At 41.9% G+C, this 15,321-nt stretch overlaps 1 protein-coding gene across 4 annotated transcripts in view; it reads left to right on the top strand.

Annotated features, from left to right (window-relative positions):
• The window catches only part of LOC115583819 (dihydropyridine-sensitive L-type skeletal muscle calcium channel subunit alpha-1-like), a 277,692-nt gene that overhangs the window by 249,757 nt on the left and 12,614 nt on the right, over nt 1–15,321 (top strand). The window lies entirely within an intron of this gene.

Raw genomic sequence — 15,321 nt, 5'->3', positions numbered from 1 at the left:
AGAGGCTTGTGCTGTTGTTTACTTAGCCTGGCTAGTAGGCCTGACCGGCATCCTCACTTCTGCTGGGTTCTTCTGAGAGTGAGTCGAATATTTTAGGGCGGCTCCTGCATTCGAAATTTTGGTGGACTGCGAAGTACAACTGGCCTTTCCATGAAACGCCGAAGAATTACTAGAATTCTGGACAGATTGGCAAGACTTTGGGGGCATTGGTGATGTCCACCTTTGCCAGCCAGGCGCCTTGGCTGGCGAGATGGATGAGGTTTATGGCATGGGTGATGGTGGTGTAGTTCATGGAAAAATCTGGGCTGGGGATGATGCTGTTGATGCTTGGGATGGTGGTGCCATTGGGTGAAGAGAGGTCTATAATGAGCCTCGCTTACCAAAATATGTTCTTGATGCAATGCTAATGAGGCTGATTTGGTAGATTGGGAAGGGGGGGCTGAAAAATGGTCCAATGATGAAGCCGTCCTTGAGCTCTTTACAGAGTAATGTGTCCACTGTGTCAGCTTTGGTGAGTGCAGATTGTAGGTTGTGGCAGATAAATGACGAGTCGGGGATGGTGATGAAGCCTGGCTGAAAACGAAAGTGAAACCATGGATGAGAAAGTTGGTGGCTTAGTCAGGGTGCGTATTTAGTGGGGGTTTGGAGGCAGGTTGACTTGGAGCAGTGGTGACGCTTTCAGTGGCTGGGTGTGAGGGAGCCCGGCTAAGATTGCATGGGAGGGAGAGGCTTGCAATAAATACTCGGCAGTAGAGCTCGGAGTCCAGGGCTCCCCAGTATGTGCCCTGGTTGAATTGGTGGTGGCATGCGGCTTGGGAGGCCTTGAATATTAATCAGGATCACAAAAAAACAGTAGTGTTGCTTGTTATATTTTTAACCTCTATTTATAATGTACATGATTTCTCATTTTTTCTTCCACAAACAGGCCTACATACCCCAACATGATTGTGATCCCCAATGACTAGCACTATGAATTTACATTCATCATAAATTAATCAGTTGCACCATTTCACACTATTTCATAACATTTCCCCAAATTTGTGCCAAATTAAACAATTAACTTCCTAGTCATTGTCAATTCAATTGAATTCTGACTTTTCTTTTGTTTATTTTAGAGAGTTATGGCAAGACAGCAGCTATCTGTAGAGGGTTGATCAAAAGAAGATGCCCAAAATGTAAAAAGATCAGAGCTTTGAAAAATCAACTTAAAATAAACAAACTGAAAAGCCTTTGCAAATTGACTACTGTTATATATTGTAATATTGTTTAATTTACTACTGATTGACTTCTGACTACTGATTGACTGTATTGTTGCATTAACTACTGAGTACTCATGTCTAAAAAGACTATTACAGAGACAAGACCTTCATCACATGCGGTTTAGAGATAATTTGCAACTTTAACCATGCTGTTTCCATGCTATGATGCATTCTAAAACCTAATTGGAAATGATCATACAAACTATTGTTATGGAGAAAGTCACACATCAGATGTCAACTGTTTTTTCAAGCATCTTAGAGAAAAAGAGAAGGTTAGATATGGGTGTATAGTTGGCTAAAACCTCTGAACCAAGTGTCAGCTTTTTAAGAAGCAGTTTAATTACAGCTACGTTAAAAGGACTATGGTACATGTAGTGACTGTCCAATTCAGTCACTTGGTATGTGAGAGGCGGATTCTTGACGCGTGTCCATCAAACAGAAATGAGGGTTTCTCTTAGTGTTTCTTTGTTGCTGTTTGTTGCAAGTTTCACATGAATCCTGGTACTTTTTAGGACTGTGAGGTATATGGTGGTATTTCTTGTCTGGTGGCTTAATGATGGTTTCACAGTAGAATGTTGGGATCTGATCTTTACCATCAGTCCTTTTTTAGTTGCATGCTTTCATTAACATACATAACTTGGTGACAGGTCTCTCCAGAAAGCCTGTCTTGGTCCTCAGTTGAACTGAGCGGACTGTACCTTTCTTATCTGGAAAGGTTTTCATTACTCTGCCCATCAACCAGGAACTACGTGGAGCAAAAGGGTCCATGATAATAACAATGTCATTAATACAGTAGTTCCTGCGTGGCTTCATCCATTTTTGCCTTTACTGGAGCAGTGGCAGATATTCCCGAACCCACCTTTTCCAGAAAAGGTCTGAGAGATACTGGACTTCCATCTTCGTTTGATGTACAAATCACTTTCTTCAAAGAGTCCAGTAGGAAGTAGTGGCTTGGTTTTTAACAACAGGATGTGATTTGGTGTAAGTGCTTCCAGGTCATTGCAGTCATCAGAAAGTTTTGTGATAGGACGACTATTAAGAATTGCTTCGATCTCACAGAGAATGGTATGAAAGCTTTTGTCATTTAACGTTTGCTGTCGAAGGATGGAGTTTAATACCTTTCTTATGTTCCACCATAATGAGAGCCGGCAGGAGGGTTGAATCTCCACTCAATTCCCTTCTGGGCCAAAGCACTCTGTATTTTGTTTTGATTCAGTTGTCTTAGCACTTCTCTCAGTTCTCTTTCTGTTCCAGTAAGATTTGTTCCATTGTCAGATCTGAGGTTAGAAATTTGACCTCGTCGACACACAAAACGCCAAATAGCGTTTATACATGAGTCTGTATCTAGTGAATAGGCAACCTCAAGATGCACTGATCGACTAGCCATGCATGTAAAAATCACTCCATGTCTTTTGACCAAACTGTGACCTCTCTTAACTTGGATTGGATTTAAGTAATCCATTCCAACATTTGTAAATGGTGTCAAGTCTGGCAAAATTCTTTCCACTGGTAGGTCAGCCATTTTTTGTTGTCCAACCTTTCCTTGCAGACGACAGCATATAACACAGTCAGTAATAATTTTCATGCAGGCTGAGTTTGCTCTGGTGATCCAATAGGTTTTTCGAAGATCAGATAGCATGTGATTACGTCCAGCATGTCCAAGTTGCTTGTGAATGTGATGCAAAATAAGTGTAGCTTTGTGTTGATTCTTGGACAAAATAATAGGATGCTTTATCCCCTCTGGCATTAATGCTTTCCTCAGACGTCCTCCTACTCTCAGGAGTCCATTTTGGAGAACTGGATCCAACCTGTAGATGTCACTGCTGCGCTGAAGTGATGGTCTTTTCTCCAAAGAAGAGAATTCTTTTTGGAATCTTTCCCATTGACAGTAGCTAACAATAGCCATTTCTGCATTATTTAAGTCAGTGGCAGAACCTTTACTGTTGGTTTGTTGTTTTGCATCTTGTTTTTGCTACAGGAAGACTCTTGTTTTCTTTGTCTTCTTAGCTCTTGAAGTACAGCTTTAAGTTTCAGAAACCAAGCAACTGAAATTTTCAGCTTATTCCAATCTGAGAAATAGTTGAGAAGCTCATTTGTAGCATGGTTTACATCCTCAACAACACAGACATTGACTATAATGTCCTGTTTTACTTCAGGGTCATCCAATGGGATTTTGACTGTCCTCATTTGATTGTGGCCAGTCTTCTGCATCCTTCAGAAGAAAGTCAGGACCTCTGAGCCATCGCTGACACTTAATAAAACTCTCAGCTGATAATCCTCTTGATGCTTAGTCTGCAGGATTCAGTTTTGTTCCAATGTGCGTCCACTGGGCAACAACTGTAGCTTCGAGAATGAGAGATACTCTGTTAGCTACAAACGTGTGGAATCTCTTTGTTTCATTTGCAATGTAGTTAAGCACAGTTGTGCTGTCTGTCCAGAAAACTGACTGGTCCAGTTTGAGTTGAAGCTCTTTCTTGATCATCCTATCCACTCGTACTGAGAGTACAGCGGCAGAAAGTTCCAGTCTTGGTATAGTTGTCTGCTTTATTGGGGCAACTCTGGAATTTCCCACCATGAAAGCGATGTGTACTTTGAATCCGCTTTCCAGTCGCAGATAAGACACTGTGCCATCACCATGTTCACAAGCAGGGGTGGACTGGGACAAAAATTTGGCCCTGGACTTTTTGGTCCAGACCGGCCCACTACAATCCGCGCGCAGATATTGTGCCTACTCGCCCCATATATGTACATACAAACACACAAGCTCTTAATAACACCACTATACTATACAATACAATATCCCTTTATATTCTGAAGCCTTGAATAAAATAAATGATAACTACACAGTGTGTTGCTCACTTGCTCTTAAGAAGGATACTGGAGAAAGGGTGTGTGGGTTGGGACGGGTGAAATAATCTATGGGTGGGCTCACTGGGCTGCTTGGAGTCTCTGGTGAGATAATCTCCACAGGAGATGATATACTGGGCCTGTCGCCTATCGCAAACCTGGACTTGAAAAGTAGAGGAATAGTGTGGAATAGGTGAAGTTTGAACAAGATTACATGCACATAATGAGTCTGCATGCAATCAGAACTTTGGCTAGTTGGCTAAAGTATGGAAAACAATAGTATAATGATCTGAAAAATGGACAAACACTAATTTTATTTTAGAAAGACAGTACAGCTCAACATAATGTATAGACAATGAAGCATGACATAAGATGAAATACTGCATCATGAGTAATATGTATGCAGATGTTTTATTGTAACAGTAGTAAATCAGTGTTTTATTAATTTTAACTGTATAATGTTAAACTGTTGAAAGGACAATAAACCATAAACACTGACTGAAAAAAATATGTAAAGCATACATATTTGTTAAGTTGTTAGCTCAGTGTCCTTCATGACCAAATTGGAGTGTGGGCACGAAGAAAGGTGCATGTTGGCACTTTAAACACTTTAACTCTGGTGACCTGATTTGGGGGATGTCATTATAGGTAGAAAGGATCAAAAACTGTGAAAATAGCAGATCTACATGCTTAAAACACATCACATTGCAACATATGAGTTGTAAGCTTGTAGATCTGCAATTTTGTGTGGCATCCTTTGATGAAAGTATGAAATAGGGCTTAAGTGGTTAATAAAAGCAACTAATCAATTAATCAGGATAGTATATGAATATGGTTATTGTTTTCCAATACTTTAGATAACTAGATTTAGTTGTAACACACCACACCATCCAGAGTTAGCTATTTATTATGTCAAGTAAAGTTCATAGACAGTTAAGCAACCGTTCTGAACCATTTATTTTAATGAATGTTTATCCACACCATTCTAGAAGGCACATACCTGCTTACCACGGTATCACTGCCTCCTTCACATGGTGGAGAGTCTTCCTCAACACTTATTTTTTCAGCCTCCTCCTGCACCAGGGCAGTGGTAATGGGAGCCTCACTCTCTTCAGACTCACTGTCAGACTCACGTGAAGGACCCGCTGCTGAAGCTGCAGCATTGGTGCTGCTAGCCCCGGCCAGGCCGGCCCCTGCAGCAAACATCTGCGGAATTGTTTTACTTTTAGCAGCCTGTGCTGCTACAGCTTTTCTTTTCCTTTTCCTCAATTTTTCCGCACCGCCTTTGCATTTTTTAATTTCCTTCTCCATTTTTGTTTTTCGTGTGCTGGTGTGTTGTTTTTTTTTTTTCTCTCGCTCTCTCTCTCATCGACTCCTCATCATTAAAAGTGATTGGACGAGGCGGGGGGTCTATAACAATCGTGGGTGGGACTCCTGGGCCTCTGTAGCCTCTCATAGGGCCATTGGGCCAGGTATTCTTTAGACCAGGGGTGTCCAAATTTTTTTTAGTGAGGGCCAAATACAGAAAAATAAACAAAGGGCCGGGCCACACACGAGAGGTGACATATTGACACATGAATACTGTGTGTATTTCTTACTCACCTATAATGTGAAGAACATTGCACTCAGTGGGAGCAGTGATGCTGTCCTTTGGATTGAAGGATGGCTGACATGTCAGGAGAAAGTTTGGTGGTTGAGACACGAAGGACTTCACAGAGGTCATTCTGGTTCTCAGTCTGCTTTTGTTCTGATTTAGCAGAGAAAATGTTTGTTCACAAATGTATGTTGAGCCGAACAGGCTCATCATTCTTTTTGCGTGGCGTCTCATCAGAGGAAACTTGGCATCATCCAAACTCTGAGTCAGGGAGGGAGAGAAGCTGATGTTGACTCTTCAGAGAATCATCCCATTGCATTTCAATCAGTTCTAACTGCAGACTCTCTTCCACTGCTTCTGCATCCACCAGGAAGGGGGTCGAGAACAGCTTGATTTGTTTTTCAATGACAGAAAAATCTTGCAAATGCTGGTTGAATTCTGTCACAAGAGATGCAATCACAGACACATATTTCTCCTTTTTCGCAGAAAGGTTGGCCTTTGGAAAAGCAGACTTGATTTCAGACAGCGCAGGGAATTGTGCAGCATTAAAGCTTCGTAGTTGCGTCTCAAACAGACGGAGCTTTACACAGAAGGCTTTCATGTGCGCATACAGGTGTGGCACCAGCTGTTCTTTGCCTTGTAGGTTCTTGTTCAGTGTATTCAGATCATGAGTAAGATCAACTAAAAATGCCAGGTCTGCCAGCCACAGAGGGTCACTCAGTTCATGAAGAGGTCGGCCCTTCTCTTTCAAAAACTGGTCAGTTTCTGATCTCAGCGAATAAAACCGCTGCAGCACAGAGCCGCGACTGAGCCAGCGCACATCAGAGTGGTAGAGAGGCAGCCAGGACACTGCTTATGTGTCCCAGCTGCAGCGTGAGAAAGCCAGAAAGCTGGAGGGTAAGAGCTGGACTGTTGATGCAATTGAGGCACAGTGAGACTGTCTGGAGCGCACGGACTGGAATGTAGTGACCGACGGGACTGAAAACGTCAACAACACAGCGCTTGCTATCATAACATTCTGCAAGGACACAATTATTCCCAAAAAGACTGTTAAGATGTTTTCCAACAACAAGCCCTGGGTAACCCCAGAATTAAAACAACTTCTTAACCAAAAAAAGCGACTGTTTAAATCAGGTGGAAACAGAGAAGAGAAAAGGACAGTGCAGAAAAACATAAAAAGTATGATCAGAGAATGTAAAGCAGCATATAAACGTAAATTAAAAAAGCTTCTTTAGATATGATGCTAGGAGAGCATGGCAGGGGGTTCAGGCAATTACAGGATACAAGCCTAAAAAATATCTCATGGCAGTGGATAATGAACTTGATATGGCCAATGATTTAAATGATTTTTGTTGTAGATTTGACATACATGATTTTATGGCTGAACAGGACTTGGTTCATAAAGAAATAAGTGGTATGAAGTGTGTGGACATTGACATTTCTATAGATGATGTCAAGTCTTATTTCAGACATGTAAATCCCTGTAAAGCAAGTGGGCCCGATGGTATTAGCAGCAGGACATTAAAGATGTGTGCAGATCAGCTGGCACAGCCCTTTCAAATTTTCTGCGGGCCAATAAGAACTGGACCGCAGGCCGCAGTTGGCCCGCGGGCCGTAGTTTGGACACCCCTGCTTTAGACAGACAAGCCACTGGGCAAATCGTCACCTCTCTGCTGTGTCTGTAGCTGAGCACTGTGGGCCGAGCTGATGCATGTCTCTCTCCCCGGGCCGGGAGAGTTACAATAGTTACCAAGGCAACGCGAGGCATGGCAAAAAAAAAGTCAAATTAATAAATAAATAAAACTAAAATAAAAAATGGCCCGGTACTCCCGATGGCCAATCCACCCCTGTTCACAAGCATCAGAAAAGTGATGTAATTGTGCACTGTATATTTGTCCAAAGTCCCTTGGCTTAATACATCGATTTACATTTATGTGGTAGATTGACCAGCCATTTCAACCATTCTTGTGAGAAGGCTTGTGATATGTCGTCATCCCAACCAACCTTCCTCTTGCACATTTCTTGTAGCATCTTGGGAGGTAGCGTATAGGGTGACAAAAATCCCAAAGGATCGTAGATGGAATTAACAACTGCCAATATTCCACGGCGGGTATGTGGGCAATCTTTCAGTGTAACCTTGAATGTGAACATATGCGTTTCTACACACCAGTGTAAGCCAAGTGCTCTTTTCCCAGGCAGGTTGTCTTTATCCAAGTTGAGCTCTTGAGATGCCTTTGAACGATGTTGTTCAGCAATACTTGCCAGCACCGCACGGCTGTTGCTCATCCACTTTGAAAACTGAAAACCACCCTTTTTACATGCTGCTGTGAGGTCCTTTACAAGCTGTAATGCTTCCGATTCCGAGGGCACAGACTTCAAGCAGTCCTCCACATAGAAGTTCTGCTGGATGGTGTGCAGCACTTTATCACTGAAGTCAGCCTTGTTGTCATCAGCCACTCTTTTTAAAGCATAATTGGCACAGCTGGGTGATGATGTAGCTCCAAAGATATGAACTTTCATTCTGTGGTCCACAAGGGGTTGTGTCACATCTCCATTAGGCCACCACAGAAAGCGAAGAAGGTCTACATGCTTCTGAGAGACCCTCACTTGGTGAAAGATGGCCTTTATGTCGGCCATTATGGCAACTGGCTCTTGTCTAAATCTCATGAGAACGCCAAACAGGGAATTGGTAAGATTTGGACCCTGTAACAGCTGATTGTTTAGGGAAGTGCCCTTGAAACTTGCACCACAATCGAACACAACTCTAAGTGTCCCTTTTTTAGGATGATACACCCCATGGTGAGGAATGTACCATATTTTGCCATCTCTGCCATTTAGCTGATTTTGAGGCACTTCTTCAGCATAGCCATTTTTGATGACATCTGAAACAAAATCTGCATATTCTTGATGGTAGTCTTTGTGCCTTTGAAACTTTCTTCTCAGGCTCATAGCACGCTGTTCAGCGACGCAATGGTTATTTGGCATGATGATGTTATCAACCTTAAAGGGCAAGTCAATGCAGTTGTGATTTTCTTTAAGTTGAATAGATTCCTCCATGATCTGTAGAAACCACATGTCTTCTCTTGATTTCTCTTGATCTTGATTTGCACTGGTACAATTGAGTGAACACAATCTTGTTTACCAGCCCCAGTGCAAGCACAAGTCTTCTGAGCAACGGTAGTATGGGATGATGGTTGTTCTGAAGGTGCTTTGGGCGTTTCCGGCATCGCAACCCGCAAGCTACAAGTCTGCTGTGTTTCTGGCATCACAGCTCGCAAGCTTTGAGTCGGCTGCGTTTCCGGCATCAGGGCCCACAAGCTACGAGTCGGCTGTGTTTCCGGCACCGAAGCTCGCAAGCTAGCCCGCAAGCCAATGTGGAAAACACTTGTAGCAAGCTCTTTGGCCGGTAGCTCGTAGCCAGCTCGTAGCCGGTAGCTTGTAGCAAGCTCTTAGCTAGTAGCTCGTAGCTAGTAGCTCGTAGCTAGTAGCTCGTAGCTCGTAGCACACAGCCGACTTATCATAGCACTAGCTTGCGAGCCGCTATGCCAGAAACGGCTGCGACTCGAATCAGAGCAGCATAGTGCAAACAGCTGGCTATGTTCTGAATGAGTAGCAGATGAGGGAGTGAAGTCTCTGGGTTAGACTTCCTTGAGTCAGCGTGAAAAGCACATCCCTGTCATAGTGTAACAGAATCCATTCTTCCACTTCTGAATTTCAGAAGTGGAAGAATGGCTTCTGTTGTAGGCTATCTGTATGTTATTTGAGAATCTGAAATAACATACACAATGTTCTGCAGGTAGCCTAGGCTACAGTAGGTTTGGTGTATAGATGTAGCATAATAAAAAGAAATTAGGTCAATTGATCTTTGCAAAATAATATCATTCCTATATAGATATTATATCAAAAATATTAAGTAGTGAGGACTTCCGGGTTGATCACCTGCAAGATGGCAGCATAACAAAATCGCTCCCATCCAACCCTGATGAGATATCACAGAGAAACCCCGAAAAACTCACTATTTATCCATCAAACTTGTCACATCTTGAAAGGGGTGCTTAATGGCAACCAGGAACAAATCCAAGAAAAACACAATGCAACAAGCAAAGCAGGACGAGCCAAAACGCTAACACATCCCAGAGGCTAACGTGAGTGATAGCAAGCTAGCAGAAGCAACCACGCCGCAAACTATGTCTGGTGAGGAGAGCGTGCACTTGGAAACAATCCTCCAGGAGCTGAGAGGTTTTCATCAGGACAACAGAGAGCAGTTGGGAGAAATAAAGGAAGAAATGTGAAAACAAACACCAGACTGGACGAGGCTGAAGGCAGGATAGCAAAAGCGAAGGAGAGAATTCAGAATATGGAGGACATGCTGAAAGAAATGCTTAAGCTCCAAACCAAACTGGAAGAAAAAATAACCGACCGAGAAAGCCGATCCAGGCGGGACAATGTAAGAATATATGGCATACCAGAGGGAACAGAAAAAGAGGCCTCATCCATGATCTCCTTTGTGGAAAAGCTACTCCGGGAAAACCTCGACATACCTGCGGACATACCTGCGGACACACCGCTGCAAATTGAGAGAGCCCACCGCGCACTCGGACAGCAGCCAACGGAAGGATGCACAGCCAAGATCCATCCTAGTAAAATTCCTTAGCTTCAGAACTAAGGAAACAATACTCCGCCTGGCATGGCAAAAGAGAGGTTTCATATGGCATGGGAAGAAGATAAACTTGGACAATGACTACACCCCACGTATTCTCCAAAAGCTCAGGGAATACGCTGAAATACGGAAGGTTCTGAAAGACAAACAAATCCCGTTACCCGGCTAAGCTTAAGGCCAGACACGACGATGGAATCCGAGTATACGAGACGGCAAGGGAGGCTTCGCAGGACCTGTCAAGGAGAGGACTCTTGGTTGAAATCATCAGGCCCGCGGAGACGCTCATGGACCAGCTACAGCAGCTGTCCTGAGAGAGACCCCACCGACGCAAGGACAGACGGGCGACTCACACTTCAGAGGCGAACTTTAAAGAAAAACTGCAAGCCTTCAGAAGAGAGTCATCTACGTCGTGAAAGATCGGTCATTGATCCCTCTTATCCTGCTTTGTAGGTAATAAAAACACTCACTATGAAAAGCTTGAAATTTAAACTGGGTGAACCAGGCACTATAACAATAGTACAAGAAATCATTCCATTTCATCCTGCTGTTTTGGTAAATGAAAACAAAGCTATAATGACAGGGAAGCAACGGGACATTTGGCTGCAACTATCTTCAACAAGGGCCCTCTAAATCTGTCCCAAAAGAGGGGCTTTCCCTTGGAGCCTTATGTAAAAGGCTCAAGCAGGGTCTCTAAAAGGACCCCTATGTTGGAGGTCATCAAAGACACTTATTTTCTTTTGTTATCATGTTCCTTTTATTCTATGTTAACAGGGTTCTGTTGTTGTTTACTCTCTATTCGTTCATATGGAGAGGGGAATGCTTTTCATATCCATGAGTGTGAAAACAAACTTGACCAGTCAAATGCAAGATAGTCCAATAAGAATAATTTCTTTTAATGTCAACAAGATTCTTAATCCAGTCAAAAGAGGGAAAATTATATCAACATTAAGGAGGGAAAAAATTCACCTCAGTGAAATTGAACATAATGAATTAAATAAAATGGGCTTTAAACATGTGTATTCATCCTCTTATAAATCAGGTCACAGAAGGGGAGTGGCCATTCTGATAGCAAATTCTGTAAATTATGAACACCTGTCTGAATTTAGAGACAAAGAGGGGAGATATATTCTGTTAATAGGTAAAGTGGAAGGAATCTTAGTGAGTTTGCTTAATGTATATGCTTCCCCAGGCAGTGGATGGTCATTTTACAGACAGATGATTGAATTAATGACATCAAAAGGTCAGGGGACTGTCATATGCGGGGGTGACTTAAATACACGTTTAATTCCAAAATTAGACCCTTCAAGGGGGAACCCAGACTTCAGTGGTATCAGTAAAAAGATAACTAATTTGATGAAAGAAACAGGTATTATAGACGTATGGAGAAAAATATATCCATCCGGTCGGGACTATACTCATTATTCATCCCCTCACGGTACATACTCTAGAATAGACTATTTTTTAATCTTTAAGAGTGATCTCCATAGAGTAATGCATTGCGATATTGGTCCAATCGCTCTGTCGGATCACAGTCCCACATATATGTCAATACACCTTAACAATTAACCGAGGACGACCTCTTGGAGATTAAATTCAAATATCTTAAATAATACACAAATTAAAAAAGAAATAGGAAATGAAATCAAAGTATATCTTGAACTTAACGATAATGGAGAGGTGGGGCTGCCCGTACTCTGGGACGCACTCAAAGCAGTAATGAGGGGGAGGATAATTTCTATTACTTCTCACGAGAAAAAACTTAGACAACAGAGGCTTAAGAATCTAGAAGACAGATTAAAGCAGTTACAGAAAGAACATAAACAAACCTTAGATTCAGAAATTAGTTCGGACATTAAGAAAACAAAGAATGAAATAGACGGCATAAACACACAAGAAATTCAGAAAAAAATGTTGTTCACAAGGCAACGTTACTATGAAGTAGGAGGAAAATCTTTGAAACTGCTGTCTTACAGATTACGAAAACAACAAGCGGAACACACTATATATAAGATTCGAAACCTTGAACCTTGTCCCATTAGTGTATTAAACGTTGACTATAAACCGTTTACGTCAATATTGAGCAAGATAATTGAAAATATCCTACCGGAACTCATCCACTTGGATCAAACAGGTTTTATTCGTCAAAGACAGGAGGACCTTACACATTATTGGACACATCACACAAAATAATATAGAGTCAGCCATACTAAGTCTAGATGCAGAGAAGGCGTTTGACTCTGTCAAATGGTCCTTCTTGTATAACGCCCGACCCGCACCCGAAGCTAAATTAGACTGACGCAATTTTTAAAAATGAAAGTAAGCCAGCGTGGGGAATGGGAGTTCTGGGAGGGCGCAAGCACGCATGAATGAGCTCATATGAAATATACCGTATTGACCCTAATATAGGACGACCCTGATTATAAGACGACCCCTCTTTTCAAGATTAATCTTCAGAAAAAGACTCTGATAACCAAAATTCGTTTCTCAATAACAAACTCACATACTATCCTGTCAGTCTCTCGGAAGCGGCCGCTTAGAGGACCACGATAAGCTTTTCTCTTACTGTTAGCGTTTTCAGACGGTCTTTTTGGACCCGCCATCTTCGGACGTTACACTCCGTAACTCCATATTTCTTTGCTGGCTGACAGTTGTTTGGCGCCTCCGCTGCATTGATCACCATTATCTTAAAATTAGCATCATAGCTCCGCCTCAGATGTCTGTTAACTTGCCCCACTTGATCCACTTTGCTCTGTAAAATCACCGCGTCTCTCCATTTTTCATCTCCTGTCCCTTCTTCTCCGCTGTGATTGACAGATAACCCCAGCCACAGTGTCAATGACGTCTCTACAATAAGCTGGCGCCCTCTGCTGTTGCGGTCGTGTAGCGACCCAGACAACTATCAGCATGTGTCAATGGTTAGACCCCGATTATAAGACGACCCCACTTTGTCACAACATTTTCATCGACAAAAACCTTGTCCTATATTCGGGTCAATACAGTGCATGCTTATCATTTTGAAATGCAGGCATATTTTTGTAGATGTGTCGCTAATGATTTTTTTATTTTTATTTTTTGCACCTGACGCCATGAAAATGCCAATCGCAAAACCCGACCCGCGCTCTCTAGGCGTCCGACCCGATCCGCACCCGTGTCCGACACAGGACATTACTTTTCACCCGTTTCATCCAAATTGTGCGGGTCACCCGTCGGGTACCCGGGTGTACCCAAACCCGTGCAGGATTCTGCCTTAGGTACCAAGTTCGGCACTATTTTGTTCGGAACTTGAGCACAGCTTTGAAAACCGAAGAATTAGGTATCCTGAAACAGTTTTTGTCAGCATCTAAATCCACGACATGCATTAATATCATCTCCAAGATGTACAAAGGTATTCTTCAATGTAAATCAGATAACTCACTCTATATAAACATGAAATGGGAGAAAGAGGGCAATTTTGACATCTCTGAGGGGAGTTGGCAAAGAATGTGTGCAATACAATGGAGTTCAACTAGTTCTTCCACGTGGCGTGAATTCTGCTGGAAAAATATTGTACGATTCTTTATTACTCCACAGCAAAAAGCACATTTTGGAGATGGAAGCAGTTGTTAGAGGCTCTGTGGGGAAAACAATGCCAATCACTTCCACATATTCTGGAGCTGCCAGGTTCTTACCCCCTACTGGCAAGAAATACATAAACACGTTAACAATGTATTTGGTAGTAGTATTCCTCTCAGATGTGATACTATTTACATGGGTGATATCCAATTAGACAGATGGAGCAATAACAACAAGAAATTCGCTCATATACTTCTGGCAGCAAGTAAAAAGGCTGTCACAAGGAGATGGCTAAAATCAGACCCACCAACTATTGAAGAGTGGATAGAAATAATACATGAAATTTATATTATGGAGTGACTATCATTTTCCCTCAGGATCCAAAAAGAAAGATTCTACCTGATTTGGACCAAGTGGACCGAATACATCAAACCAGTTAGATCAGACTTTAATTGACATGACACTATATTTGAAGAGATGTTGACATAATTAACAGATTTATGTATTAGACACAGTAGGAAGTGAAGGTATGGACACTAATAAGAAACGATGTGTGTGTAAGTTTCTGTTTGATCTTGCTTTATGTATGCATGTATGAGGATATATGTAGGTGTGTGTGTGTAGGTATATATGTAGATATTTGTATGCATGAATATGTGATTGTTTGTATTCTTTATCATAGAACTCGGGTGAACCATGGAGTGAAGAGCTTCCCATGTTCGACTATATATAGTTAATTAGCCCTATAGTTTTTTTAAAACAAAAAAAAAGGGCAACATTTGGATAATAGAAGAATGAAAAGTCTCAAAATATGTTGTGTGACTTTATCGGTAGTCCAGCTGTAACTGTGTGAGAGAATGTATTTGCCAAAATAAAAAATATAAAAAATAAATAAATAAATTAAGTATCTCTATTTGGGAACTTTCTCCATTTAAACCATTCCTACCTCAGTTCTCTATTATTTATTTGTTTTATTTTATTTTATTTTATTTTAGTATCTGTGGTAGTGGTGAAGAGACAAGGACTGACTGGACTGGCTAGGGTAGGCTAGGACTGAGTTCGCATGGTGATTAGGCAATACTGACTCAAGTGACTCAAGTGATTCTCACAACCCGGTTCAATTTAGTGAGTGACTCATAATGACTCGAATCCTAAAAGGGAACCGTATTTATCAGCTCCAATATTGAAGCAGAAAAGAAAGATCTACTATTTCAGGAGCATTGTGAGATTCAATACAAAAAACAATGTACTGTCGATGAAAAAGGAATGGAGTCTGTTGAGTCTGTATGAATAATGAACATGAGAATGCCACAGATGAATACATCCATGGGGGGCAACTGCTGCTCAGCTGGCTCAGTTTGCCTGCACATTGAAGTATCCTTGAGCCTTAGCCTACATCTATGCCTGTG

The sequence above is a fragment of the Sparus aurata genome, chromosome 6, assembly GCF_900880675.1.
Source record: "Sparus aurata chromosome 6, fSpaAur1.1, whole genome shotgun sequence".
In the NCBI taxonomy this organism is placed as follows: domain Eukaryota; kingdom Metazoa; phylum Chordata; class Actinopteri; order Spariformes; family Sparidae; genus Sparus; species Sparus aurata.
The sequence above is the reverse complement of the archived record's forward strand: the minus strand, read 5'-3'. Positions and strand labels throughout refer to the sequence as shown.